The 26,494-nt window shown below is 37.9% G+C and overlaps 1 pseudogene; it reads left to right on the forward strand.

Annotated features, from left to right (window-relative positions):
• LOC123837028 (small ribosomal subunit protein eS6-like) overlaps nucleotides 1–20,675 on the forward strand; it is a 117,820-nt pseudogene extending 97,145 nt beyond the window's left edge.
• Nucleotides 20,676–26,494: the final 5,819 nt, after the last annotated feature.

Raw genomic sequence — 26,494 nt, forward strand, 5'->3', positions numbered from 1 at the left:
TAGTGCCAGGATGAAGGTATAAGTCATACAGGAAGAGATATCAAGGCTCACCTGAAAGAAACTACAACCACCATTTACTAATAAAAACATTTTAAAGGTATGTATCTTAGCATACAGTCCTTTATTAGGGAGAAGAAGCAAATTTTAAAAGCGAACAGGTTCATAATTTTCAAGTAATATGAAACCTACCTTCCATTTTCACATTTGTTCTTTTTTAAAGAAACTTCCAAATATATTATCTCCACCCAAATGGGCTGCAAATCCTAAATAAGAAAATAAAGAAATGGTTACTGTATTAGTCTGCTTGGGCTACCATACCCAAATACCAGAGGCTGGGTAATTTCAACAACAGAAATTTATTTTTTTGCAGTCCTGGAGGCTAGAAATCCTAGACTAAGATATGACAGGATTGATTTCTGGTGAGGGCTCTCTTCCTGGCTTGTAGAAGTGCCTTCTCACCATGTCCTTGCATGGTGGGGGAAGAGAGACAGCAAGCTCTTTGTTGTGTCTTCTTAGAAGGGTACTAATCTTGTCATATCAGTTCCCTCTCTTTTGACCTTATTTAACCCTAATTACTTCATTAGAGGCCTCATCTCCAAACATAGTTGCACTGGGCATTTGAATTTTGGGGTGGGGAGGCACAAGCCATCAGTCCATAATAGTTACTGAGGAAAGGATTTTTAAATGCAAATTGTAGCTCATCTTCTCTATGAGTACAAGAAGAGAGGAAATGGCCAATGGCAGAAGAAAGACAGGGTGTTACTCTCTTTAAAGGAATATCCAGGTATAGGCACTGAGTTGAGCTCTTTTTATACACCTCATCTAATTTAATTTAAAAAACCATCCTCCCAGACAGAATTGTAAGTGATCTAAGAAGTTTTCTGATTAGGGAGGGAGATAAGATTAATTAAAGCCAGACCTTCCTTAGAGGTCTAGTATTGAATGCTTCGGTGTAGAATGGTTTAATGTGGCCTTGTCTGGAATCAGGGGGATTGATCGTTTCAAGTAGCCTCCATTTCTATTGTATCCTCTCCTTGTTATATCGAAGATTTTGGGAACAGACTCTTGCCACCTTAAAGAGATGGCTTCAGGAGGAAACCATGTGAGCGTATGGTTGAAAGAGGAAATTTGTTGAAATGCAGCTCCCTAAAAATCTGCATTCTTCTTGGGCTAGCTAGTGTGATTAGCATTTATTTTTTAATTTTTTAATTTTTTTATTTGACAGAGAGAGACACAGCAAGAGAGGGAACACAAGCAGGGGGAGTGGCAGAGGGAGAAGCAGGCTTCCCGCGGAGCAGGGAGCCTGATGTGGGGCTCGATATCAGGACCCTGGGAGCCGAAGGCAGACGCTTAACGACTGAGCCACCCAGGCGCCCCATGATTAGCTTTGATAATGTTTATTGAATCTTGCACACTGCTTAGGGGGCTCCATAACAATCTCAGGCGCTTTAGGGCTCCACAAACAGTAGTGAAAGACCAAGATTGGCAACACTGTCCTCACAAAGGTCCAGCAGCAGAGAGAACCAGTGGGGTACTGCCAGGTTTCTGGAGTTTCCACTTCGAGTTGCCATGTCTTCCGGCACATTAAAGATTGCAGGAGAAAGCGTGTGTTTTGGAAACCATGCCTTTGTACTGTGCACTTTTCTAAGCTGTGTAAAAACCAAGTGATGAAAAGCAGAAGGAAAATTAGAAAATAAATCCTGAGGGTGGGTGAGCAGATTTATTTCTTTATCTTCTTAAGGATTAGCTATTGCTTTCCTTTTCAGAACTGGCACTTTTAAAATCAGCTGATGAAATTCTTAGAGAGTCTTTAAAGACCCTTTCATGGAAAAACAATGGCTGTGTTTCTAGGATGCTTACGTGGAAAATCAGCACCTCCTGCTTCGGGAATTGGGAAACATTAAAAGGTTAGCTATTTTATTACATAGTAATCCCAATCATCAGCTGTAAATTTTTAATTGAACACCCATGTGATGCTTTAAAATGCCAGACATGCCAGTCATTTAGCATTTGTGTTATACTCAAAACTATTTCATGGAGAGCTTCGCTTTAAATGAAATGATCAAGGCAGAACAAAAGAAAGGCAAATTTGGGATTGGTGACCCCACTGAATTAAAAGATGCCATTGTTTGATGTCAGCATTAGTACCTGTTCTGCATTTTACATTTTGTAGAAAGAGAAGACTCTATTCTATCTAAACCTATTTTACTCATTAATTCCTTAAGTATTTTTGAGTTCTTATATGTGCTGGGCATTGTATTAGGAGTTTGTAATAAAATACTCAAAATCTCTACTTGCATTGAGTTCATAATCTGGTGAAGTTAAAAGACAAAAAGTAAAAAAATAAACAAGATAATTACAGATAGCAATGTCTTTGAAGACAATATGTCTTTAAAGGCAATAAAACAGTATGCTAGGATTGCATCATTTATGATTTTTGTTAAAAAAATGTTATATGTCAGTTGTAACTCAATTAAAAAAACAAACAAAAACAAATGCGAAGTGGCTTAAACAACATGGGAATTTATTAGTTCATGTAATGGGAAAATACGTGGGTATGGAAGGTTTTGGGCTTGGTTGGTCCAGGAGATTAACAGTGTCAATACTGACCTAATTCTCTGACTTCTGTTCTGTAGTCCCCAGAGGTGGCTTCATTTTAGGATGGGGTGCCCTCAGGGTTGGAGGATGTCTGCCAGTAGGAGTCAGGGTTCCATGTGTCCTTGTTTGTATTCAGCAGGACTTTCATCATAGTATTCTAGTAAAAGGTACTGAGATTTATTAGTTTAAGTCTCTTGCTCATCTCTGTATCAATGACTGAGGCTAGGAATAAAGCCTTTTGATTAATTTAAAGCAGTTAGAGCACATTCCTACAGCTGGGAGAGAGGTACTGCATGGAAGAGGGTAGGTTCTGGAAAATAACCACTATTAGTAAGGGGAGAGGAGTGCATTGGTGCTTTCCAAGCAACTAAAAATGGTCACTATAGAGAGCAACCAGGAAGAAGAAATACTTTATATAGGGGAAGATGTGTGGAGAAAGGAATAATGAGAAACTAGGTAGTATCTGGAGAAAGAGCACTTCTCTTTCTCCAGATACTAGGAGCACCAGATAGAAGGAGATAGAAGGCGCACCAAATACAAAGGCCCTGAGGTGGAAATGAATTGTTATGTATTCTAAGAGCAGAAAGATGTTGGTGTATTGGAGTGGAGTGCAATGTCAGAGAGGTGGGGCAATGTGGTGACTTAGTACTTGTCAATGAGCTAAGCTGGAATGACATTTCCCAGAATTCTCTTCCCTGTATGGTTTTAGATTAGGGTTGGCCACAAGTAACATTTCTGTGACATTTGAAAAGCTGTAGCTATATTTATATCCAGAAGGTTGTACCATCAAGCACTGTTGCATTTTCCGCATACTTGTTGCTGATCTGTTGACTCACCTTGGTATCATGGGGCAGGCAACAGAAGTGCTTATGGCTCCTCTGGCTTCTGCCAGAGCCTTCCCTAAGCTTCTCTGAATCCTAGACTCTGTGCATGTGTGTGTGTGTGTGTGTGTGTGTGTGTGTGTGTGTGTGTGTGTGGTGAACGACACTAGCTTCTCCTGGAGCTTTTCCCATATTATCCAAGTTGGAGGCCTGGAGGCAGTAACAGACGTGGTGGGCTCCAAGTGCATACTTGTGGTATCCAGCTTGTTCTTTCAGGTTCCTATTAGTGCTTGTACTCCATCACTTCCAGATTATCCCTGCCTTGCTAACTTCAGCTGGGCACCAGATACAGAAGCACAAGCCTTATATAGACTGTTTAACTACCTTCTACAATTGCTTAAGGTCAAACTCCTATAATAAATTTTGATCAAACCGTAACTGACACAGCATTTGGTGCTGGAGATGTTTCCAGAGGAATGACACCTTAAGGAAGGGTTTTCTGAATTGGTTCTGTGTTCTGTGAACTGGTTCTGTGTTCTCAGAGTTGGTTCTCTGATCTGATTAGATTTAGAAGGCATAATAACCCTGTTTCCAGGGGCAGAGGGGACACTGGTAGTTCATAGCCTGCAGAGGTAAAACAGTTGCTAAAATTACCACTTGTAGACACCTGTAATGAAATGCCTATAGAAGGCAAGTTTTTAGGGGACCAAGTAGTTGCTGCTATGGAACATTTAAATGAACATAAGAAATGCAGGGGGATTAGGTGGTGGTTTATATATGCACTGGAGTAGAGGTAGAAAGAAAATGAGGAGCTCAGGGCTTTAAATTTCCAGAAAGCTTCTATAACTATTATGCAGGACTGAGATTTCTAAAAACAAACAAACAAACAAATAAACAAACAGAAAATCCCAAAGCTTAAGCTTGTATGTCACTGAATAATAAGATAAATTGAGTTCCCCATCTTTCAAGGTCCTTTGTATCATAAAAGGCCTTTGATTGGGAAGGAATGGGACCCTGAAAATTGAGATAAAGATATATGGGCAAATTCTGATGAAGCTAGGAATCTTTAACCTCTAAATTATGAGTTTCTTCTGGCAGTAGAAGCAGCTCTATTTCTCTTACCTGAGAATATCAGACCCCCTTTCCCTCTCCTGAGGTATTTGCCTTGCAAGGGACTGATTATTTCCATCAGGTGCTTCCCCAGTACATCTTAATGCCATCTTCTGTAGATAGCTATTCTCTACTGGGCCTTAGTTAAGTCAATACAAAATTAAATTATATAAAATTACAATTAAATAAATTATATTAAAACAATGGTAACAAATACTCAAAACTCATTACTTTCTAATCATTTTTTATTACTTTGATTATTATCTGTACTCCTGAGGTGGTTTATGTATGCTGTATGCATATAGTGGAAATACCACTTATTGACACACTACTGCGTATCTCTTCCCCACTGTGTTCAGTGATATCACACTAGTGGTATGAAGTTGGGCGCAGTGGGAGTATTTATACAATGGAGAATGGCAAACACTATGTTTCATTGGCTACTAAACATTTACCAGCAAACCACTTCTTACAGCTCAGTGTTTAAGTTACAGGATATGAAAGGAGAGGGTGACTCAGCCAAAAGAAGAATGAATATCACCTAAAAAATAGATAGAAGAATTTTGCACTCCTGAGAGGATTAATATGTTTTCACTCTGACAAAGGATAGTTGCATTATATTAGGCAGGAACATAATTTTTCTATTGTCACTAACTATAGCTGTAGTTAAAAGAGGTATGTTTGGGCCAGGTTGACAAGAGGTGGCTAGTGGTGGTTTTATACTGTGTTAATGCACCTAAGCTGGAACTATGTTTCCAAGCGTTCCCTACCTTATATGGTTTTGAATAGGGGTGGCCACAAGAGAAATCTGTATGAGCTTTGGAAAGTGTACATAAAGCAGTGGCCACATCTGTGTTCAGAAAGTCCATGTAGCATCATGTTCTGCTGTAGCTCTTGCATTTGTCTCTGATCTGCTGGCTTACAGTGATGGCACAGAATAGCAAATACTCCAACTGTTGCTGGATCTCCTTCTTCTGCTCCTCCTATGTGTAGGCAGGTATGTGTGCAAATACAAATTGAAGAGTGCAAGCTTTTTCTGCAGGTCACTCACATCATTGAAATTGAGGCCTGGATGTAGTGAAAGGCAGACACAAGTTCCATTTCATTTTAATGGGTTCCAGCTCATTCTCACAGCTCTTACTATTCTCCCTTACTTCACATTCATCCTTCCTTTCAGGCCCAGCTTCAGATATAGTCACTATATTACTAGACTCTTACTAGCTCTCACAATTTCTGTGCCAAACCCCTATGATAATTCTTTTTTTCTCTTTTAAAAATTTTATTTAAATTCAACTAATTAACATTAGTGTATTATTAATTTCAGAGGTAGAGTTCAGAGATTCATCAACTGCATAGAACACCCAGTGCTCATTACATCATGTGCCCTCCTTAATGCCCATCACCCAGTTACCCCATCCCCCCACACTCTTCCCCTCCAGCAACCCTCAGTTTGTTTCTTATAATTAAGAGTCTCTTATGGTTTGTCTGCCTCTCTGGTTTCATCTTGTTTTATTTTTCCCTCTCTTCCCCTATGATCCTCTGTTCTGTTTCTTAAATTCCACATATGAGTGACATCATAAGGTAATTGTCTTTCTCTGATTGACTTATTTCACTTAGCATAATACCCTCTAGTTCTGTCCACATCATTGCAAATGGCAAGATTTCATTGTTTTTGATGGCTGAATAATATTTCATTGTATATATATACACCACATCTTCTTTATCTATTCATCTGTCGATGGACATCTGGGTTCTTTCCATAGTTTGGCTATTGTGGACGTTGCTGCTATAACCATTGGTGTGCAGGTGTCCCTTCGGATTACTATGTTTGTATACTTTGGGCAAATACCTAATAGTACAATTGCTGGGTTGTAGGGTAGCTCTATTTTCAACTTTTTGAGGAACCTCCATACTGTTTTCCAGAGTGGCTGCACCAGCTTGCATTCCCACCAACAGTGTAAGAGTGTTCCCCTTTTTCTGCATCCTCGCCAACACCTATTTTTTCCTGTGTTGTTAACTTTAGCCATTCTGACTGGTGTGAGGTGGTCTCTCATTGTGGTTTTGTTTTGTAGTTCCTTGATGTCAAGGGATGTTGAGCACTATTTCATGTGTCTGTTGGCCATTTGTGTCTTCTTTGGAGAAATGTCTGTTCATGTCTTCTGCCCATTTCTTGACTGGATTATTTGTTTTTTGGGTGTTGAGTTTGATAAGTCCTTTATAGATTTTGGATACTAGCCCTTTATCTGATATGTCATTTGCAAATATCTTCTCCCATTCTGTCGGTTGCCTTTTGGTTTTGTCGACTGTATCCTTTGCCGTGCAAATCTTTTTATCTTGATGAAGTCCCAATAGTTCATTTTTGCTTTTGTTTCCCTTACTTTTGGAGATATATCTAGCAAAAAGTTGCTTCGGCTGAGGTCACAGAGGTTGCTCCCTGTGTTCTCCTCTAGGATTTTGATGGATTCCTATCTCACCATTAGGTCTTTCATCCATTTTGAGTTTATTTTTGTGTATGGTGTAAGGAAATGGTCCAGTTTCATTCTTCTGCATGTGGCTGTCCAATTTTTCCAACACCATTTGTTGAAGAGACTGTCTTTTTTCCATTGGATATTCTTTTCTGCTTTGTCGAAGATGAGTTGACCACAGAGTTTAGGGTCCATTTCTGAGTTCTCTCCTATGATAAATCTTATCTGTGTCACTTACAGTGGATCTCTTTTCTGACTGAACCCCAACGGACACAGGGAAGCAGTTCTAGTTAGGATTAATAAGCTAAGTTAAGGAGTGTGGTTTTATTCTAAATGTCTTTTGGATAGTTTTAAGCAGAGTGCTCTATTGAGAATGAATTTTGAAGAGTCAGGGTATAAGCCAGCCGAGCAGTTCTATTGCAGCAGTCTAGGTGAGAAATGATGGTAACTCGGACTAGAAAGGCAGCAGTATAGTTGGAAAGAAGTGGAAGAATTCAATACATTTTGGACCTAGGTCCAGTGTGACTAGTTGATGAATTGAATGTAGATGATGAGGGGAAGAAAAGAATCAAGAATGACTCCTAGGGACTAGATCTTAATACCTCCTACTACAAAAAAGAAATGATAATCATGTTATGTGATAGAGGTGTTAGCACTATGGTGGAATCATATTGCAATATTTAAATGTACCAAATGAACACATTATGTGCCTTAAACTTGTACAATGGTATATGTCAATTATATCTCAAAAAAATCAGACAAAAAGAATAACTGCTAGGTTTTTGGCTTGGGCAACTAGGTGGGCTCACCCTAAAAGGCTGAAGAGAAAGAGATCAACAGTTCCCTTTTGAAATTATTAAATTTGAGAATCATATTTGACATCCAGGTAGTCAGTAAGACAAGAATCTGGATCTCAAGAGAGAGTTCAATACTAAGGATATGAATTTGGAAATTACTAGCATTGAGGTGATATATAAAACCTAGAAATTGGATGTAATCATCCAGGGAAAAAGTGAACCAGCATTATTATTCAGTTATGGCACAATAATTGAGTAGAGGGTATGATATTACATTTTTTTGGTTGTCCACTGTGTACTCCCGGGTAACTTGGTGATTGTGTAATATAATGACACATACATTATAATTTTCTGGCTCCCAGATTGGGAATTGAATGATATAATGTAATGATAATGGTAACTCTAATCAGAATGACCCTTATTAATATGCATTAACTTTATAACAGGGAAAATTGTCACACCATTGATGTAATTCACTATTCTTTGTCTTATTAGGAGGATGTGGAATGACTTGTATGTCTAGAAGTATATCAAATATCAAAATTATATCAGCCAGGAACTACTAGGCAGAATTTCTAGTTCTTTTCCTTGGAATAAAGACAATATGTGCTTATCTGAAAAACTGTCTTAAAGTAGATTTTCCCCCTTTTTAAAATCAGCTTATTTTCTTTTATTGTCCATAGGGGCAACTAATTCAATTCATAACAGATGTTATTCTTGGGTGAATGGGAAAACCGCTCTTTTCAGTTCTTCACTAAGATGATCAAAATGCAGCACCACCTGAAACTGGTCCTTAGCTTCTTGTATACAGTGGTAGAGACTTAGGTAGGAGAAGTATAAATGTAATTACTGGGGACCAGAACCTGACTTTCCAGTTTGGCATTGACATGATGATGCATCATCAATGAGATAAAACATGAGACTTTGGAGTCAGAGTTGGGGGTTCAAAGTTTGTGTCCATCCCTATCTGGATATGTGACCTTAAAGGTGACTTAATTATTCCATTTGAGTCCCAGTTTCTTCGCTAAAATGAGAACAATAGTAACTTCTGTACATACTATGAGTGTTAAGTAAGATAACACAGTGCCTAGTACAACCTGGACAAATGCTTAATGTCTACTGGCTGTTATTTATAGTTCAAATTTAGTTGGTTACATCTGTTCTAGTTAAGTCTGCCATCCCCCATAAGCCCCTAAATTCCACAGTCCTTCTCTCTCTTTCTCCTCCTCCTCCTTTTTTAAAACTACTTTATTGAGGTATGATTGACATACAAATTGCTGTATATATTTATCATATCAATCTGATGAGTTTGGAGGTAAGCATACATCTACAAATCATCACAATCCATGTCAAAAATACATCTATCACCTCCAAAAGTTTCTTACCATCCTCTTTCGGCGTTCTCTTAGCAAATTTTTAAGGATGAAATATAGTATGGTTAACTATAGGCACTATGCTGTGCAGCAGACCTCTGGTCTGTTTTATCTTGTATAACTGAAACTTTGTGCCCCTTGACTGATATCTCCCTGTCTCCCCCTTCCTCCACCCCCTGGCAACCACCGTTCAACATTCTGCTTTTCTGAGTTTGACCATTTTAGATTTCTCGTATATCTTACTTTTAAAATGGAAGTATGTGTCAGTTATCTATTTGGTGCCTCAAGTTTTAAATCTACCCTTCATTGCTCTGCTCGTGATATGGAGCATTTTTCCCTTTCCAGCTTGCACAATATTAAGTTTTGTTGCTGGAGGGTGCTGGAAGGATATGGGGGAGGAATGGGCTTTTCTTCTGGTTCTTAGTGTGCTCTTCTTAAATTCCTCTACAGCTGGGAACAACAGGGCAGTGGGCCAGGGCTTACCTCCCCATGACCAGAATTCCTCAGCATCCCAAAAGATAGCTTCCCATTGGGCCATCCCTGTGGGCAGTTTTCCAGTGAGCTGTGTAGCATGGAACTTCTCTGTGGGCAGCCTTGCCCAGTTCTTAAGAGGGTAGCTTCTCAGCTCACCACCTCTGCAGGAGGATTTGCAGTGAGTCCTGAGGTACAGCACCTCCTGGTGAAGTCTTCCTCCAGTGACTTTAACCAACATGGCACTGAGTGAGCACCATTCAGGGGCTACTGTTGTACCCTCTCCAACAAAGTTGGATCTCAGCTCTGAGGGTCTCTTCTGTATTTCTTTCATCCTTAGGTGTTGTGCCTTAGCCCTAGAGCTAATGGTTCCTGCCTTTGTCTTCTATTTATTTACTCTTTAGAGTTCTCTTTACCCATTAGTAGGTAGTCTCTTGTTATAGTTAATAAGTCTTTATATTAAGCTTTCCCTGTTCAAATTATTGTGTGGTTCCTTTCTCCTGACTCAAAACTGACAGATAAAAGATATAACTTACATGCAATGAAGTGCTCAGATTTTTTTTTTTTTTTTTAGAGAGGGAGGAGGGAGAGAGAGAGAGAGAGCGAGCGAGAGAGGTGTGGGGAGGGGCAGAGGGTGAAGGAGGGAGAGAGAATCCCAAGCAGCCCCATGCCCAGCGAAGATCCTGACGCGGGGCTTAATCTCAATACCCTGAGATAATGACCTGAGCCGAAATCAAGAGTCAGACATTTAACTGACATGGTTTTCTGGAAATCTCAGTGGGAAAGAACATTGGTCAACATCTTGATAGCAGCTCTATGAGAGACCCTGAAACAGAGAACTCAGGTAAACCATGGCCAGATTCCAGACCTGCAAAAATTGTAGTGTAACAAATGTATGTTATTTTAACTGACTGAGTGCCACCCAGGCACTCCAAAATTGCTCAGATCTTAAGTGTAAGTTCACTGTAATTTTGGCAATTACACAAAGATACAAATATTTCCATCTCCCTAGAAAATTCTGTTGTGTTTATCCATTCTCCTGTTATTTCTGAATTTTGGCTATTATGCATAACACTGCCATGAAGCATCTTGTACAAATTTTTTTGTGAACATGTGATTTCCTTTTCCTTGGATAAACACCTAGGAATAGAACTGCTGGATCATAACGTTGGTATATGTTTAACTTTTTATGAATTTTTCCTTCCATAAGTAATGTATAAGAATCCTGGTTGCTCTATGTCCTCTTCAAAAACATTTGGTATTTTTACAGCCCTCTTCAATATTTGGTATTTTTATAGGAAGGCCTGAAAGGCTCAGAGGTTATGAAAGCTGTCCTTGGCTGGCTTGCTTTCACATTTATTTTTCGTTCTTTCTCATTCCTTCTGATCATTCCATAGTTCACTCCTCGGGAATGATTACCTGCTTAAATTCCAGTATTTCATAACTTTCCCTTCTTCTATGCACCCAAGCACTTTATTTTTGGATCCATCTGTTATAACTTTTATTGCATTCTATGTTGTTATAGTGATTTGTGAATAGGTTTCTTCCTCTCTTCTGCTACAGTGTGAATTCTCTGAGAGCATGAACTATATATGGCTTATTCATCTTAATTTGCTCCAATGCATGATATGGTGCATTGCAGACAGTAAATGTTTAATTGATGTTTGTTGAATTAATATCTGTTCATATGTTCAAAACAGTAAATATTTTCAGATCCTTAGTGACCATCTCCCAGACAGCTGGATGTTTTCTGTTTTGAGTCTAATTCTGATATTCCTAATTAGCAGATTGGGAAGCTCTCATGAGCTCTTCGGGGTGCTTGCCACCACTGAATTCTTTTTTTTTGCTATCTTTTTCCTCAGCCATGGTTTTCTGGAAATCCCAGTTGGAAAGAACATTGGTCAACATCTTGATAGCAGCTCCATGAGAGACCCTAAAACAGAGAACTCAGGTAAACCATGGCCAGATTCCTGACCTGCAAAAATTGTAGTGTAACAAATGTATGTTATTTTAAACTGCTAAATTTATGGTAAGTTTGTTACTCAGCAATAGATGACTAATATAATCTATAACTATCTCTGTTCCATTCTTTTAGGTTAGATTAGTTGAATGACCCAGGAGTATCAGCTATGTCACAGTACCAAGCTCTTACTTGGAGCTCAAGCTTGACTCTGCCAACATAATCTGGGGGTATATTGTCAAGTAGCACAGGGTGTTTGGAAGTAATCTAATAAGCTAACTTACTAGATTTTATATCCAGAATTTATATTCAGAGTTCCCCACCTCCTTTGACAAATATTTATTGAGCACTGAATATCTCGGAACATGAAGGGACAAAGCTAGATTAACTCCATCTAGATAGATAGTGTTGCTATCTACAACCAGACACAGTTTCACACACTGGGGTAAGACAGGATTGGAAAAAGAAACCAACCTGATTGGACAGGAGAAAACTAATAGAATTGACAGTGAGAATGGAGAAAAGGGATGAATGTGGTAGGTATTTGGGGAAGTATAAGAGGCCAGATTTGGTAACTGCTTGGATTGGAGGCAGGAAGAAGAGAGACCTCAACAAGGGACTTTGTGTTATGTTGCCAGGTTGTCTGGGAGGACAGAGGTCTTTTACAGAAACATCAAAGTCCAAAGAAAAAGTAGCTTGGAAGGGATAGGGAGAAAATAACTATGTGCTGAAATGTTAGTTTTGAGAAACTGGCAGAATATATCCAAGTGCAGATACTCCCCTATAAAGGCTGTAGGGAAATAAAAACTTTTTTTTTAAAGATTTATTTATGTATTTATTTGAGGGAGTGAGAGAGAGAGAGAGAGAGTACATGAGAGGGGGGAGGGTTAGAGGGAGAAGCAGGCTCCTCGCTGAGCAGGGAGCCCGATGCGTGGCTCGATCCAGGAACTCCAGGATCATGACCTGAGCCGAAGGCAGTCGCTTAACCAACTGAGCCACCCAGGTGCCCTGGGAAATAAAAACTTTTTAAAAAAGAATTTTTAAAAATTGAGATAAAATTGACATATATTAGTTTCAGGTGTATAACACAATGATTCAATATTTGTATACAACTGACCCTTGAACAATGTGAGGGTTAGGGATGCTGACACCCCTGTGTAGTCAAAAATCTGTGTATAATTTTGATTCCCCAAAACTTAACTATTAATAGCCTACTGTTGATTGGAAGTCTTGTAACATATTTTGTATGTTATATATATTATATGTACTGTATTCTTATAATAAAGTAAGCTAGAGAAAATAAAATGTTATTAAGAAAATTGTAAGGAAAAGAAAATATATTTACAATACTGTACTATATTTATTAAAGAAATTCTGTGTATAAGTGGACCTGTGCAGTTCACACTTGTGTTGTTCAAGGGTCAGCTGTAGATTGAAAATGATCACAGTTAAATCTAGTTAATATCTGTCACCTTACATAGTTATAATTTTTTTCTTGTGATGAAGGCTTTTTTTTTTTAAGATTTTATTTATTTACTTGAAAGAAAGCGACACAGTGAGAGAGGGAACACAAGCAGGGGGAGTGGGAGAGGGAGAAGCAGGCTTCCCGCCGAGCAGAGAGCCCTATGCGGGGCTTGATCCCAGGACCCTGGGATCATGACCTGAGCCGAAGGCAGACGCTTAACTACTGAGCCATCCAGGCGCCCCGTGATGAGCACTTTTAAAAAAAGATTTATTTATTTATTTGAGAGAGAGAGAAAGTGTGGGGGGAGGAGCATAGGGAGAGAATCTTCAAGCAGACTCCCTACTGACGCAGAGCCCAATGTGGGGCTCAATCCCATGACCCATGAGATCATGACCTGAGCCAAAACCAAGAGTCAGATGCTTAAGTGACTGAGCCACCCAGGGGTGTCTTGAGAACTTCTAAGATCTATTTACTCTCTGCAACTGTTGAATATACAATACAGTATTATTATATCCCCATGACTTATTTTTTTATAACTGGAAGTTTGTACCTTTTGACCACCTTCCCCTCTTTTGCCCAGCACCTACACTCCCACCAATCTGTTCTCTGTATTTATAAGCTAATTTCTTTCTTTATTTTCTTTCTCTCTCTCTTTCTTTCTTATTCCACATATAAGTAATATCATATAGCATTTGTCTTTCTCTATCTGACTTAATTTCATTTAACTAATGCCTCAAGGTCCATCCCTTTTGTTGCAAGAATTTCCTTCTTCTTCATGGCTAAATAATATGACATTGTATATATATTGTATATATATATATTTATATGTATATACACCACATTTTCTTTATCTATATCTTTCTTGGCTATTGTAAATAATTGCTGCAATGAACATGGGGTACATATATCTTTTTGAATTAGTGTTTTCATTTTCTTCAAATAAATACCCAGGAGTAGAATTGCTGGAACATATGGTAGTTCTCGTTTTAATTTTTTTGAGGAACCGCAATAGTATTTTCCATAATGGAAATTTACATTCCAACCAATGGTGCACAAGGGTCCCCTTTTTTCACATTCTCACTAACACTTGTTATTTTAATCTTTTTGACAACAGCCATTCTAACAGGTATGAATGATATATCATTGTGGTTTTGATTTGGGGAAATGAGAACTTTCAAACATTGCAAGGGTATTTATTAGTTGGTATTACCTTTTATAAGTATAGTTTTGCAATATTAATTAAGATTTTTAAATATTGTCTCTTGTCTGAAATTCTACTAGAATTTAATTCTATAAAAATAATAAGATACTAAAAATATGTAATTATCTATTTCTATTTATATCAATGAAAAATTGGAAACCACCTAAACATTCAAGAGTAGGGGAATTATTAAATTTGTCCATTTGGACAAATTCCTAGAAACATACAAACTACCCAAACTGAAGCAGGAAGAAATAGAAAATTTGAACAGACTCGTAACTAGGAAAGAAATTGAATCAGTAATCAAAAATCTCCTGATAAACAAAAAGTCCAGGGCTGGATGGCTTCCCGGGAGAATTATACTAGACATTTAAAGAAGAGCTAATACCCATCCTTCTCAAACTGAAAGAAAACTCAATCTATGAGGCCGCAGTACCTTGATTCCAAAACCAGACAAAGATCCCACTAAAAAGGAGAATTACAAGCCAATATCCCTGATGAACATGGATGCAAAGATTCTCAACAAGATACCAGCAAATTGAATTCAACAAGACATTAAAAGAATTATTCACCTGGATCAAGTGGGATTTATTCCTGGGCAGCAGGTGGTTCAATATTCTCAAATCAATCAACGTGATATACTGCATTGATAAAAGAAAGGATAGGAACCATATGATCCTCTCGATAGATGCAGAAAAAGCATTTGACAAAATATAGCATTCTTGCTTGATAAAAACCTACAACAAAGTAGTAATAGATGGAACATACCTCAACATCATAAAGGCCATATATAAAAGATCCACAGCTAGTATCATTCTCAATGGGGAAAAACTGAGAGCTTTTCCTCCACAGAAATAAGACAGGGATGTCCACTCTCACCATTGTTATTTAATATAGTACAGGAGGTCTTAGCCTCAGCAATCAGACAACAAAAAAGAAATAAAAGGCATCCAAATCGTAAGGATTATGTTGTTTTTATTTTTTCTTTATCCTTTTTGGTGTTTTCTAAATTTTCTGTATTAATGTTAGGGCATGTTTCTTTTTCTTTTTTTTTTTTTTTTTTTTTTTAAGATTTTTATTTATTTATTTGAGAGAGAGAATGAGAGACAGAGAGCACGAGAGGGAAGAGGGTCAGAGGGAGAAGCAGACCCCCCGCTGAGCAGGGAGCCTGATGTGGGACTTGATCCCGGGACTCCAGGATCACGACCTGAGCCGAAGGCAGTCGCTTAACCAACTGAGCCACCCAGGCGCCCCGGGCATGTTTCTTTTATGATCAGAAAACATTATAATAAAAATCTTACTAGTGGCTGGATTTTGGTTTATCAGATATGTATTTGAATTTGCATTTCTGTAATTATCAAAATCAATATCAAAGCAGTAACTTACCCTATATATAAACTGTGTAATCCTTATCCTTATTGCACTCCTACATGTTAGTTAAAATAATTTGGTGTTATAGGTTTATCTTATTATTATTATTTTTTAAAGATTTATTTATTTTAGAGAGAGAGAGAGATACAGAGAGAGCATGAGCAGGGGGTGTGGCCGAGGGAGAGGGAATCCTCAGACTCCCTGCTGAGCACAGAGCCCAACACAGGGCTCTATCCCAGGACCTTGAGATCATAACCTGAGCTGAAATCAGGAGTCAGCTGTTTAACCAACTGAGCCACCCAGGTGCCCCAGGTTTAGCTTATTATTTTACATTTTTATATTATTATCTACTTTAATTTACAGGAAAGTTTTAGCATTGAATTTTGTAAACATGTTTAAAAACATTTTTTACTACTTAATTCTGTGTATTTTATTGGTTTTCCTGATAACCAGAATTTAAAAAAAAAAGAGTAGAATGGTAATTGTGCAGGGCTGGGATGTCGGAAAATTAGGAAGATGTTGGTCAAAGGGCAGACTTGCAATTAGAAGATGAGTAAGTTCTGGAGATCTAATGCACGGCATTGTGATTATAGTCAACAATACTGTATTATACACTTCAAGGTTGCTAAGAGATTACATCTTAAATGTTTTTGCCACAAAATAGAAATGATAATTATGTGACAAGATGGAGGTGTTACCTGAGACTATGGTGGCAGTCATATTGCAATACATAAATAGATCAAATCAATATGCCTTAATATTACAAAATGTTATGTATCAATTACATTTTAGTTATATAAAAGAATTTTTATATTATAGCTTTCTATTTCTTATAGATATATGCATAGGATACACAAATAAAATTGTGGTGGTTTTGAATATTTCCACAAGTTAGTTGATATTCTTCAAGAGGAAGACACTTTCCTTTGAGTGTGAGCTTTCTGAACTTTCTGATGTGCTTCTAATGAATAGAAAACAGAAGTAGCAATGTGGGACTTTGGAGACGAGGTCATGAAAGGCACTGTGACTTCTTTCTTTCTGTTGAATTGCTCACTCTGGATGAAGTTAACTGACATGTCATGAGCAGAAGCCCATGTGTGTGGGGAACTGAGGCTTCCTGCCAATGAAGAACCAAGGCCTCCAGACAACAGCCATATGAATGAGTCTTCTTGGAAGTGGATCCTTCAGTTCTGTCAACCTTCAGTTGTCTGCATCACAACCAACATTTTGACTGAAACTTCATAAGAGATGCAGAGCCAGGAGAAGCCAGGAAAGTTGCTCCTGGATCTGACCTTTAGGAACTCCTGTGAAATAATAAATGCTTCTTGTTTTAAGCCACTAAAATTTGGGAGGAATTTGTATTGAAGCAATAGATAACTAATGCAAATATATTTCTCTGTGTGACAAATACATTGTTAGGTAATAATTTGTTACATTAAAAAGTTCATCATTATGCACTTATTGTGTAACAGGCACTGTGTTAAATATTTCACTTGCACTATCTTATTTGATTCTCATTTGAATCTAACATTGTAGGTCCAATTATATATCCTTATTTTACAGAGGAGGAAATTGAGTCTTAGGGAGTAACCTGCTTAAGTGAGAAAACCAGGATTATAATGCAGAAGTCCATGCTAGATTGATTCATTCTTCAGATAGTTAGAGTAAATCTTTTAGTGTTTTTGAGAAAGTGAGATACAAAACCTTATATGCTCCACATTCTGATGCTTATAATGCTATTTTGTTTCTTCTGTTCCATATTATATGCTTTGAGCTTCCCAGCCCTCTTCTTTTCCTGCCAGTGGTAACCAAAGGAATCCCTGTATTTAGTCTTGAAACACAGGCCTTCCTAATTATGGATGACAGTGCAATATAAGAAGGAAATGTTTGTTTTTTCTTTCCCTGCACTTGCAGAGAAAACCAGAAACTATTCTTGCTTAAATTAATTTTAGATAAGGATTTTTATAAGATATCTGGGATTCAGAGATTATTGCTAACTACTGTTGACGGTAACCTTTAATTTCTGAAAGGTCAGTAATTTTGATTGGTTGTTTTACTCGATAATGTGTTGCCGTGGTAATAATTTTGATGCAGATGTCACCTTTTTCTAAAAGGCATAAAACTTGTGAAATTTCTGTGAAATCTGAAGGAGATTATTGTTATTTCCCTCTTATTTCAAATGCTGGAGGTAAAATAAAATTACAGATTTCTTATTTAAATAAAAATGTGTGGGAATCTTGTCTTATTTAAATTTAACAAAGGGTATACTTCAATAGTATATTTCTTAGTCCTTATTTAATTGAAAAAGTCTTCCTGTTGCTCTCACAAATGAATAATTACTTGAATGGATATAAAATTCCTAGGGTCACAGCTATGATCCACTAATCATTCAGTAGACTTTGATTGTTCTACTGTCCTCTTGAACACTTCCATTATTTTTTTCTTTTTTTGGAACACCTATAATTCTTAGCTGGCTCTTTGTCCTCTACCCTCCACATGTATTGTCTTCTCTCATTATTTTATTCTTTTTGACTTCCTTCTAGGTTTCTCATTTTTGTCTTTAGTACTGATTTGGTGGGGGTAGGGTGGGCTTTTCTTCTGTTTCAGAGTGTAGATTAGGTGATATGTGGTTCAATAATGTATTTCTCAATTCAACTTGACTGATGATGCATTTAATGGGAATTCCACCAGGATTTTCCAAGATCTTTTCTTATCATTTGATCTCAAAGCCACCTTTTACATTTTCATGTCTTCAAGAATACTTTATTAGGAAGTTAAGAAGAAGCATATCAGGTCTTTTTCGTGATGCCTTGGAGGCGGTAGCCTGCTTCAGGATGAAGCTGAACATCTGTTTCTCAGCTACTGGCTGCCAGAAACTCATTGAAGTGGACGATGAACGCAAACTTCGTACCTTTTATGAGAAGCGTATGGCCACAGAAGTTGCTGCTGGTGCTCTGGGTAAAGAATGGAAGAGTTACGTGGTCCGAATCAGTGGTGGCAGTGACAAACAAGGCTTCCCCATGAAGCAGGGTGCCTTGACCCAAGGCTTTGTGTGCCTGCTGCTGAGTAAGGGGCATTCCTGGCATAGACCAAGGAGGACTGGAGAGAGAAAGCGCAAATCTGTTTGGGGTTGCATTGTTGACGCCAATCTCAGTGTTCTCAACTTGGTCATTGTAAAAAAAGGGGAGAAAGGTATTCCTGGACTCACTGATACTACTGTGCCTCGTTACCTGGGGCCCCAAAGAGCCAGCAGAATCCGCAAACTTTTCAATCTCTCTAAAGAAGATGATGTCTGCCAGCATGTTGTGAGAAAGCCCCTAAACAAAGACGGTAAGAAACCTAGAACCAAAGCACCCAAGATTCAGTGTCTTGTTACATGTGTCCTCCAACACAAACGTTGACGTATTGCTTTGAAGAAACAGCGCACTGAGAAAAATAAGGAAGAGTCTGCAGAATATGCTAAACTTTTGGCCAAAAAATGAAGGAGGCCAAACAATAACACCAGGAACAGATTGCCAAGAGATGGAGGCTGTCCTCTCTGAGAGCTTTTACTTCTAAATCTGAGTCCAGTCAAAAATGAGATTTTCTAAGAGTGATAAATAAGTAAGATCAGACATCAAAAAAAAAAAAAAAAAAAAAGGAGAAGCTTATCAGGCTTCCATCACCATGTAGAATCTTTCACCATGTTAACTTGGAAGTCCAAATTCAGTAATTTAAAATGCTTGTAAACATCAAAATGTTATATAGGTCACACTTTTTCAAACATCTCTTTGGATATTTATTTCTCATTCTTTCATTCATGATTAGGGTATAAATATCTCACCTTCCATCTTTTCCCCATTGATTTTGTTAGCAATGTATTTTTTTTAAAAAGATTTTATTTATTTATTTGAGAGAGAGAGAGCAAGCATGAACGGGGAAGGGGCAGAGGCGGAGGGGGAAACAAACTCCCCACTGAGCAGGGAGCCCTATGTGGGATTTAATTCCAGGACCCTGGGATCATGACCTGAGCCAAAGGCAGCCGCTTAACTGACTGAGCCACCCAGGTGCCCTGTTAGCAATGTATTTTTGTTAATAAAAGTTTTAAACAGTCTTTGGCCTCTGTCCTGGAATTAGGAATACTCACTATTTGATCTTTTTGAAGCTTTTGTTTCTTAGGATAAGAATATTAATTGTGATTTTATAAATTTCTTATTTTTGAACAAGGTTTAAGTTTGCAAATAGTTGTAAAAATAATTCTTCATCAACTTTCTATCTTGCGTAATGCATGAATGTATGAAACATACACTGTATCATAGAACATGTTCCTTTGTGTGAATTTCAGATGAAGAGAAATAAATTGATTATCTTGTATGTCTAGAACTCTACTTTATGTATGCAGTGGGGGATAAAGAAAGGAAACATAGTCCCTGAGCTTAAAGGAGTTCAAAACCTTGTTGGAGAGAAAAAAATACAAAGCAATATAAGACAGTATGTAATCAATGATCATGGATCAAAAAGAAAATAGAAAATTACCTGTGGGGTGACTCTGTCCACTGGCAGTTTACTTATTTATTTATTTTTAAGTTCAAAGATAAATCAGGGTATTGAGTCATTTTACATTTAAAAATAAAATAAAATCTGCTTTCTTTGTTGGGTTGTCTTAAGCCTGTGTTTAAATTGTGTAGGAAGCAACATGTTTTCCAAAATGGATTGTTTAGAAAATCATTTGTGTCTCAAGGATTGTTGACTGTCTTTACATTTAACAAAATCTTTAATTTCTTTCATAATTAAAACAGAAAAGATAAGAAGAAAGACATTTCTGAAGCTGTATATCTCTTTAAACTTGACTTTTTTTTAGCAAATAAAAAGAAATCAGTATTTGTGGCTCAGAATTCCTTTAGGTTTTATGCTGTTGGGACATTATGTATAATTTGATATTGGATTATAGCAGAATCCATGTTTTCATTTTGCTCCAGCAGCTTTTAACCTTGGGATGCCACCTAGCGATGCTCTTGAAGAAGAGCTGGACACAACAGCAGAATCTTTCTGCAGGCAGGAATTTCCTGGAATAAAAATATTGACCATAGAGTGTCATGGAATAAAGTTCTCATTAGTTTCTTTCTCTGGGATAGTTTCAGTTCTTTTTTCCTTGTTATGAGGCTACTTAAAAATACAGGAAACTAGGGCTACTTTGAAATATCTGGAAAGGTTTTCATAGTATACCAATCTCTTAACTTCCTGGGCCAAAAAAAAAAAAAGAAAAAAAAAGAAAGAAAGAAAGAAAGAAAAAATAGGGAGGAGAGAGAGATTAATAAAATCCTACAAATCAGAAATAGCCTTGTTTTGCAAACTTCTAAGTGTCACAGGTAAGTTGTTTTACAGCTCTGTTCATAACTCTAGAAATGAAGATACTGTTATTGCCCCCGAAGGGTGTTGCATAGGTTAGGTAAAGGAATTGCAAACTTCTTTAGGCTATGTGGGTATATCTCACTATGCCTGATTTCCTTCTATCCAGCCGCCAGGTAGTGTCTATGTATAAAACATTCAATTAGAAGTAGAAATACCATACGATGCAGTAATTCCACTACTGGATATTTACCAAAAGAAAATGAAAATGCTACTTTGAAAAGATATATGGCACCTTCATGTTCAATAGCAGCATTATTTATGATAGCCAAGATATGGAAGTGACCTAAGTGTCGATTGATGGGTGAATTGGTAAAGAAGATGTGGTATATATATACAATGGAATATTACTCAGACATAAAAAATGAGATCTTGCCATTTTTGAGAACATGGATGGACTCAGAAGGTATTATGCTAAGTAAAATAAGTCAGATAGAGGAAGACAATTCCATATGATTTCATTTGTATATAGAATCTAAAAACAAACAAACATAAGCAGATTCATAAGTACAGAGAACAAACTAGTGGTTGCCAGAGGAGAAGGGGTGGGGAGTTGGGTAAAATGGATGAAGGGGAGTGGGTGATACAGGCTTCCAGTTATGGAATAAATAAGTCACAGGATTAACAGGTAGAGCATAGGGAGTATAGTCAATGATATTATAATAGCATTGTATGGTGACAGATGGTGATTTATCATGGTGGGCATTGTATAGTGAATAGAATTGTCAAATCACCATGTTGTACACCTGAAACTAATATAATATTGTATGTCAACTATACTTCAATAATAAAAGTTAAAAAAAACCTTATAAATACAAAAAGTAAGTCACATTGTCTATTTTCTTTCTCCCAGTGAGAGGGAGATATCACAGGTTTTCCACATAAAATGTTCTGGAGCACATGGGCCCTGTTTAACCCTCTGATGCATAACTCAAATTCTTTTTCTCGGGTTCTCACCTTTTGTTTACTGCAAAAACAGCTCTCTCACTCCTTTCCAGACCCTTTCCCAAAGTGGAATTAATGACACACATGTGGCTCTGCCTTAATTATAAGCTTAATTTTACATGACTTTCTTGTAATATTGTTAACTTAAGAGGTTCTTGTTGCTAAGGGCATCTACATGGCACATGCATTTTAGTATCAGTTGGATCCTCTGTTCCATTTGATCTAATTCTGTTCATGATTTGTTTTAATTTTGTGGTAGCAATGATGGAAAGAAACATTCTGCAGTTTCTGTCCTCTTATTTTATCTTCACAAGGTCTTGGTGACTTTGTAACCATTACCTTGAATTCACTGACATCACACATTCTATTCCTATGAACTAACCGTGATTCATTTCCTTTTTCCAATAAAAATATCCTCTGACCAGTGCTGCCCACTCAACATCACTCATGTAGATTCTATTGAATGGCAGCTGAATTAACAAATACTCCCTCTCAGGACATAGTGCTGTGCAATTTCTCATTTGATATATTGGAATTCTTTCTGTTCTAGTTAGCTATTGGTATTTAACAAACTACCCCAAAACTTAGTGGCTTAACAAAAGTGTTTTATTGTATCTCACTAGTTTGTTGATCATGAATTTAAGATTCTGGTGATTTGTCTATTCCTCGTGGTATTGGTTGAGGTCAGCTGGTGGTATTCAGCTGGCAAATGGACTGATCTAGAGGGTCTAAAATGGCTTTGTTCACATGTCTGCCACTTTGATGGAGATGGCTGGGAGGCTGGCCTTAGCTACCCAGGATAGTTAGACTTCCTATGGAGCTCAGGGCTTCTAGAGCAAGTATTCCAAGTGGCCCTGGCACAAGCTGAAAGGATTTGATGACCTAGTCTTATAGTTTCCAGAATGTCAATTCCTTCCTATTCTTTTGGTCAGACAGTTCACTAAGGCCAGCCCCGTTTCAGGGAGAGGGAAATTAGAGTTAGTTTTTCAGTAGAAGGAGTAGTAAAGAATTTTTGGTCATCATTAATTTACCACAGTTTTCCTGCAGATTTAGTCTAAAACTTGATGTCAAGGATGAGTGGCGTGGCAGACAATTTGGAAGTGACAACTCTGCATCCCAGAATTCACGTTTGTTAGTGTATATGTTTTATTTATTTTGTGAACTAAGTGTACTAAGATAGGTACATGTCCCCTTGAATTTTGTGACTTAAGTAGCAATTATAAAATGACTTGATTGTAGAGGGAATCTACCTCAGCCACAACAATGATGACAGTGACAATAGCAACAGATACTATTGCTATTACTCTTCCCGTCAATACCACCACCATTTACTCAGGGCCCATGGGTTGTGTGCCACGCACTGTGCTTTGAATTGGCACTAATCCTAAAACAATTCTACAAGGGAGGAATTATTATTCTTACTTTGTAAATGAACACATTGAGGCTCTGAGTACCTAAGTAAATTGCAGTATGGCAGAGAGGTATTTGGAACCAGACTGAGTTCAAATTCCAACTGAGCCACTAACTACTGGTCTGACTTTTGAGCAAGTTCCTTAATTTATTTGTGTTGCAGTTTCCTCTTCTGTGAAAAGGGGAGAAATAGCAGTACCCACCTCATGAGGAATGTTATGGGTAAATATAGACACTAAGGACAGTACTTGATATTTGGTGTTAGTTATTAGTATTGTCCAAGGTTACACAGCTAGTAAAAATGCTTACTGAATTCTGAGTGCTGCAATATGGGATGAAAGTGAATAGCTCCAAAATACCCACAAGACTTTACTGACATGGGGACCAGAGTAGAGTCTGTATCTGTTCAATTTGCAGAGGTAATTATTTTATTTTGCAATGGAGTAGAAAAACTAAGAAACACAACAGTCCTCTACTTGGCTTTGTCATCTCAAAGTGGGAAGCACCTTTAATAATGTTAATCTCTTTTACTCCCCAATTAGTTCAGGTATTCATTTAACAGTTGAGAACCAACTGTGAGCCAGGTGTAGGGCTAGCCTCTGGGGTTAAAATGTTGGACAAGTAAGCAGTATCCCAGTCCTCACAAGTTGCTCTATTTTTGGAGTGCAGCTTTGCCTTAGGTTACTAACCTTTGATGTCTCATGACTTAGGGTTGACCATATTTCTTGCATCCTAGAAACTCATCTTGCACTAGCATGTTGACTTTAGTAAAAATGCAAGGGATATCTTGGGAATGCAAGGGATATAATAGACTATATTTGATTCAATGAGTAGTTTAATGCGACAATGGATGAGACCCATTCTTAAAAAAGATAAGCTGGTTAGGACAGAAGAAAAATTTGAAGGCTTTAGAAATTTGTTTTTGTCTTTTTACTTCCCATTTTATGCTCGCGATGGTTACTTTTATGTGTCAACTTGGCTAGGCTATGGTGCTCAGTTGTTTGGCCAAACACCAGTCTAGATGTTGCTGTGCAGACAATTTTTAGATGTGATTCACATTTAGTCAGTAGACCTTGAGTAAAATAGATTACTCTTCTTAATGTGGGTAGACCATATCCAGTCAGTCAAAGACCTTCAGTGTAAACACTGAAGTTTACCAAAGAACCAAATTTCTATAAGACTGCAATATAGAAATGCTGCCCAAGTTTCCTGCCTGCTGCCCTGCTGGCATATTTTGAACTCAAGACTGCAACAGCATCTCTTAACTGAATTGCCAGCCTACTCGCTTGTTCTACAGAGTTTGGACTTGTCAGCCCCTATAGTTGCATGAGGCAATTCCTTACAATCTCTCTTTCTCTCTGTCTCTGTCTTTGTCTCTGTCTCTCTTTCCTATTGGTTCTGTTTCTTGGCGGAATCTGACTAATACAATGCCCCTCTCTAGAGCAAATTTATAAAGACAAGTAGAATGCTTTGGGGAGTATTACATGATAATGTCTTCTTCCCTCCCAACAGAGAAGTTTGAAAGTTGATTGGACTTTGGAATCCATAGCATCAAATGCCAGTGAGTCTGGAAACTAAGATCTGACTTTGCAAATGCTGTCCATGTGCATCTGTCTCACACGGTTGCTGTTAGAGATCTGCTTGTTCACTCTCAGCCTCAGTGGCTAGGTTTGGTCTCCTGTCGTAGAATTTTTAACTCCCATGGAAGAAGTGCCTAGACCCCTGACAAGGCAGACTTAGCCTGTCTGGTTGTGATAATTTCGTCTTTTAAAAAAAGTCAAAGGTAAACCTACCCTGGTTTTCTAAGTGTATGTCCTCTCTGTGTCACTGCTGACCTTTCCCATATGGCCACTAGCTCTACTCTCAAGCACATTTGTCCCTACTGATTTGTTGTATGTCTTCATCTGCTTGGGCTGCTATAACAAAATACCATAGACTGGGTGGCTGAAACAGCAGACCTTTTTTTCCTCAGTTTTGAAGGCCGGAAGTCCAAGTTCAGGGCGCCAATATAGTTGGGATCTGGTGAGAGCTCTTCCTGGCTTGCAGATGGCTACCTTTTCCCTTTGTCCTCATATGGCCTTTCCTTGGTGTGTGTGCATGGAGAGAGAGTGTGCTCTTTTTATAAGGGACCAGTCCCATCATGGGACCCCACCCTCATGACCTCATCCTAATCTAATTACCTCCCCCAAAGATCCTACCTCCAAATACCATTGTTTTGGGGGTTAAGGCTTCAACATACAAATTTTGGGGGGATACAGATGTTCAGTCTATAACTATGGATATAAACAAGAGATGAGCTTTAGGTAAGAAATTTAATTTTTTGAAAATAAACATACACATGCTTGGTTATATAAAGAAAGAAGTAAAACTTGGCTGAAATTTTTATATGTGGCTTCTTTGCAGAAAATGCTGTTTACTTCCAAAAAAGTGTCCAATCTCAGACAAATCAAACCTTCCTGTGGGTTGAACTCCTGCCAGGCACTATTGCGTACGATGAAGACAGCACAAAGAAGCATGACACTTTTGTCCTGCTTGTTTTCTCTGTACTTTTTTCTAGAGGCCAAGCCTATGGAGTCTGCATGTTAGAAAAATATCAACACATTGGCTAATATTTATGAATTACTGCTGGATACTGAGTACTGTGCTCGTTGGTCATAGTGGTGACAGTATTGTGGGTGGGAATCAAAATAGATTCATTGACCTTGAGCAGTTTTTACAGTCTGGTTGGGAAAAGCATTTCTTGCCCTCACCCTCTCCCATGTACCTGTTTATGGCCTGTTTTGCTGGCTTTATACAGAATCCTTAGGTCCCTCATTTAATGTGCAGAATGGAGGTTCTGACAGCTAAAAACAAATTGTTTGGATGTGTGCATTCTTCAAGGAGAGGAAAGTAAGAATAATATCAGTGTTTTGGCCTCCTCATATAGTCCACTGCATATATCATGGATAGCATATATACTTTTCCTTAGAAAACTGGATGAAAGAATTAGGCTTATGACTTCCATCACTTCTTTATCATCAGACTCTGAAACAAACCAATGCCTATTCATCAGCAAAAGAAAAATGTATAATTTCTTTAGCAGCAATGGAACTGTGGTTTAAAAATATCCAGTGCCCTCT

Source organism: Mirounga angustirostris, unplaced genomic scaffold (genome assembly GCF_029215605.1).
Source record: "Mirounga angustirostris isolate CCGP_5_RB_7025 unplaced genomic scaffold, mMirAng1.0.hap1 SCAF_8, whole genome shotgun sequence".
Taxonomy (NCBI): Eukaryota; Metazoa; Chordata; class Mammalia; order Carnivora; family Phocidae; genus Mirounga; species Mirounga angustirostris.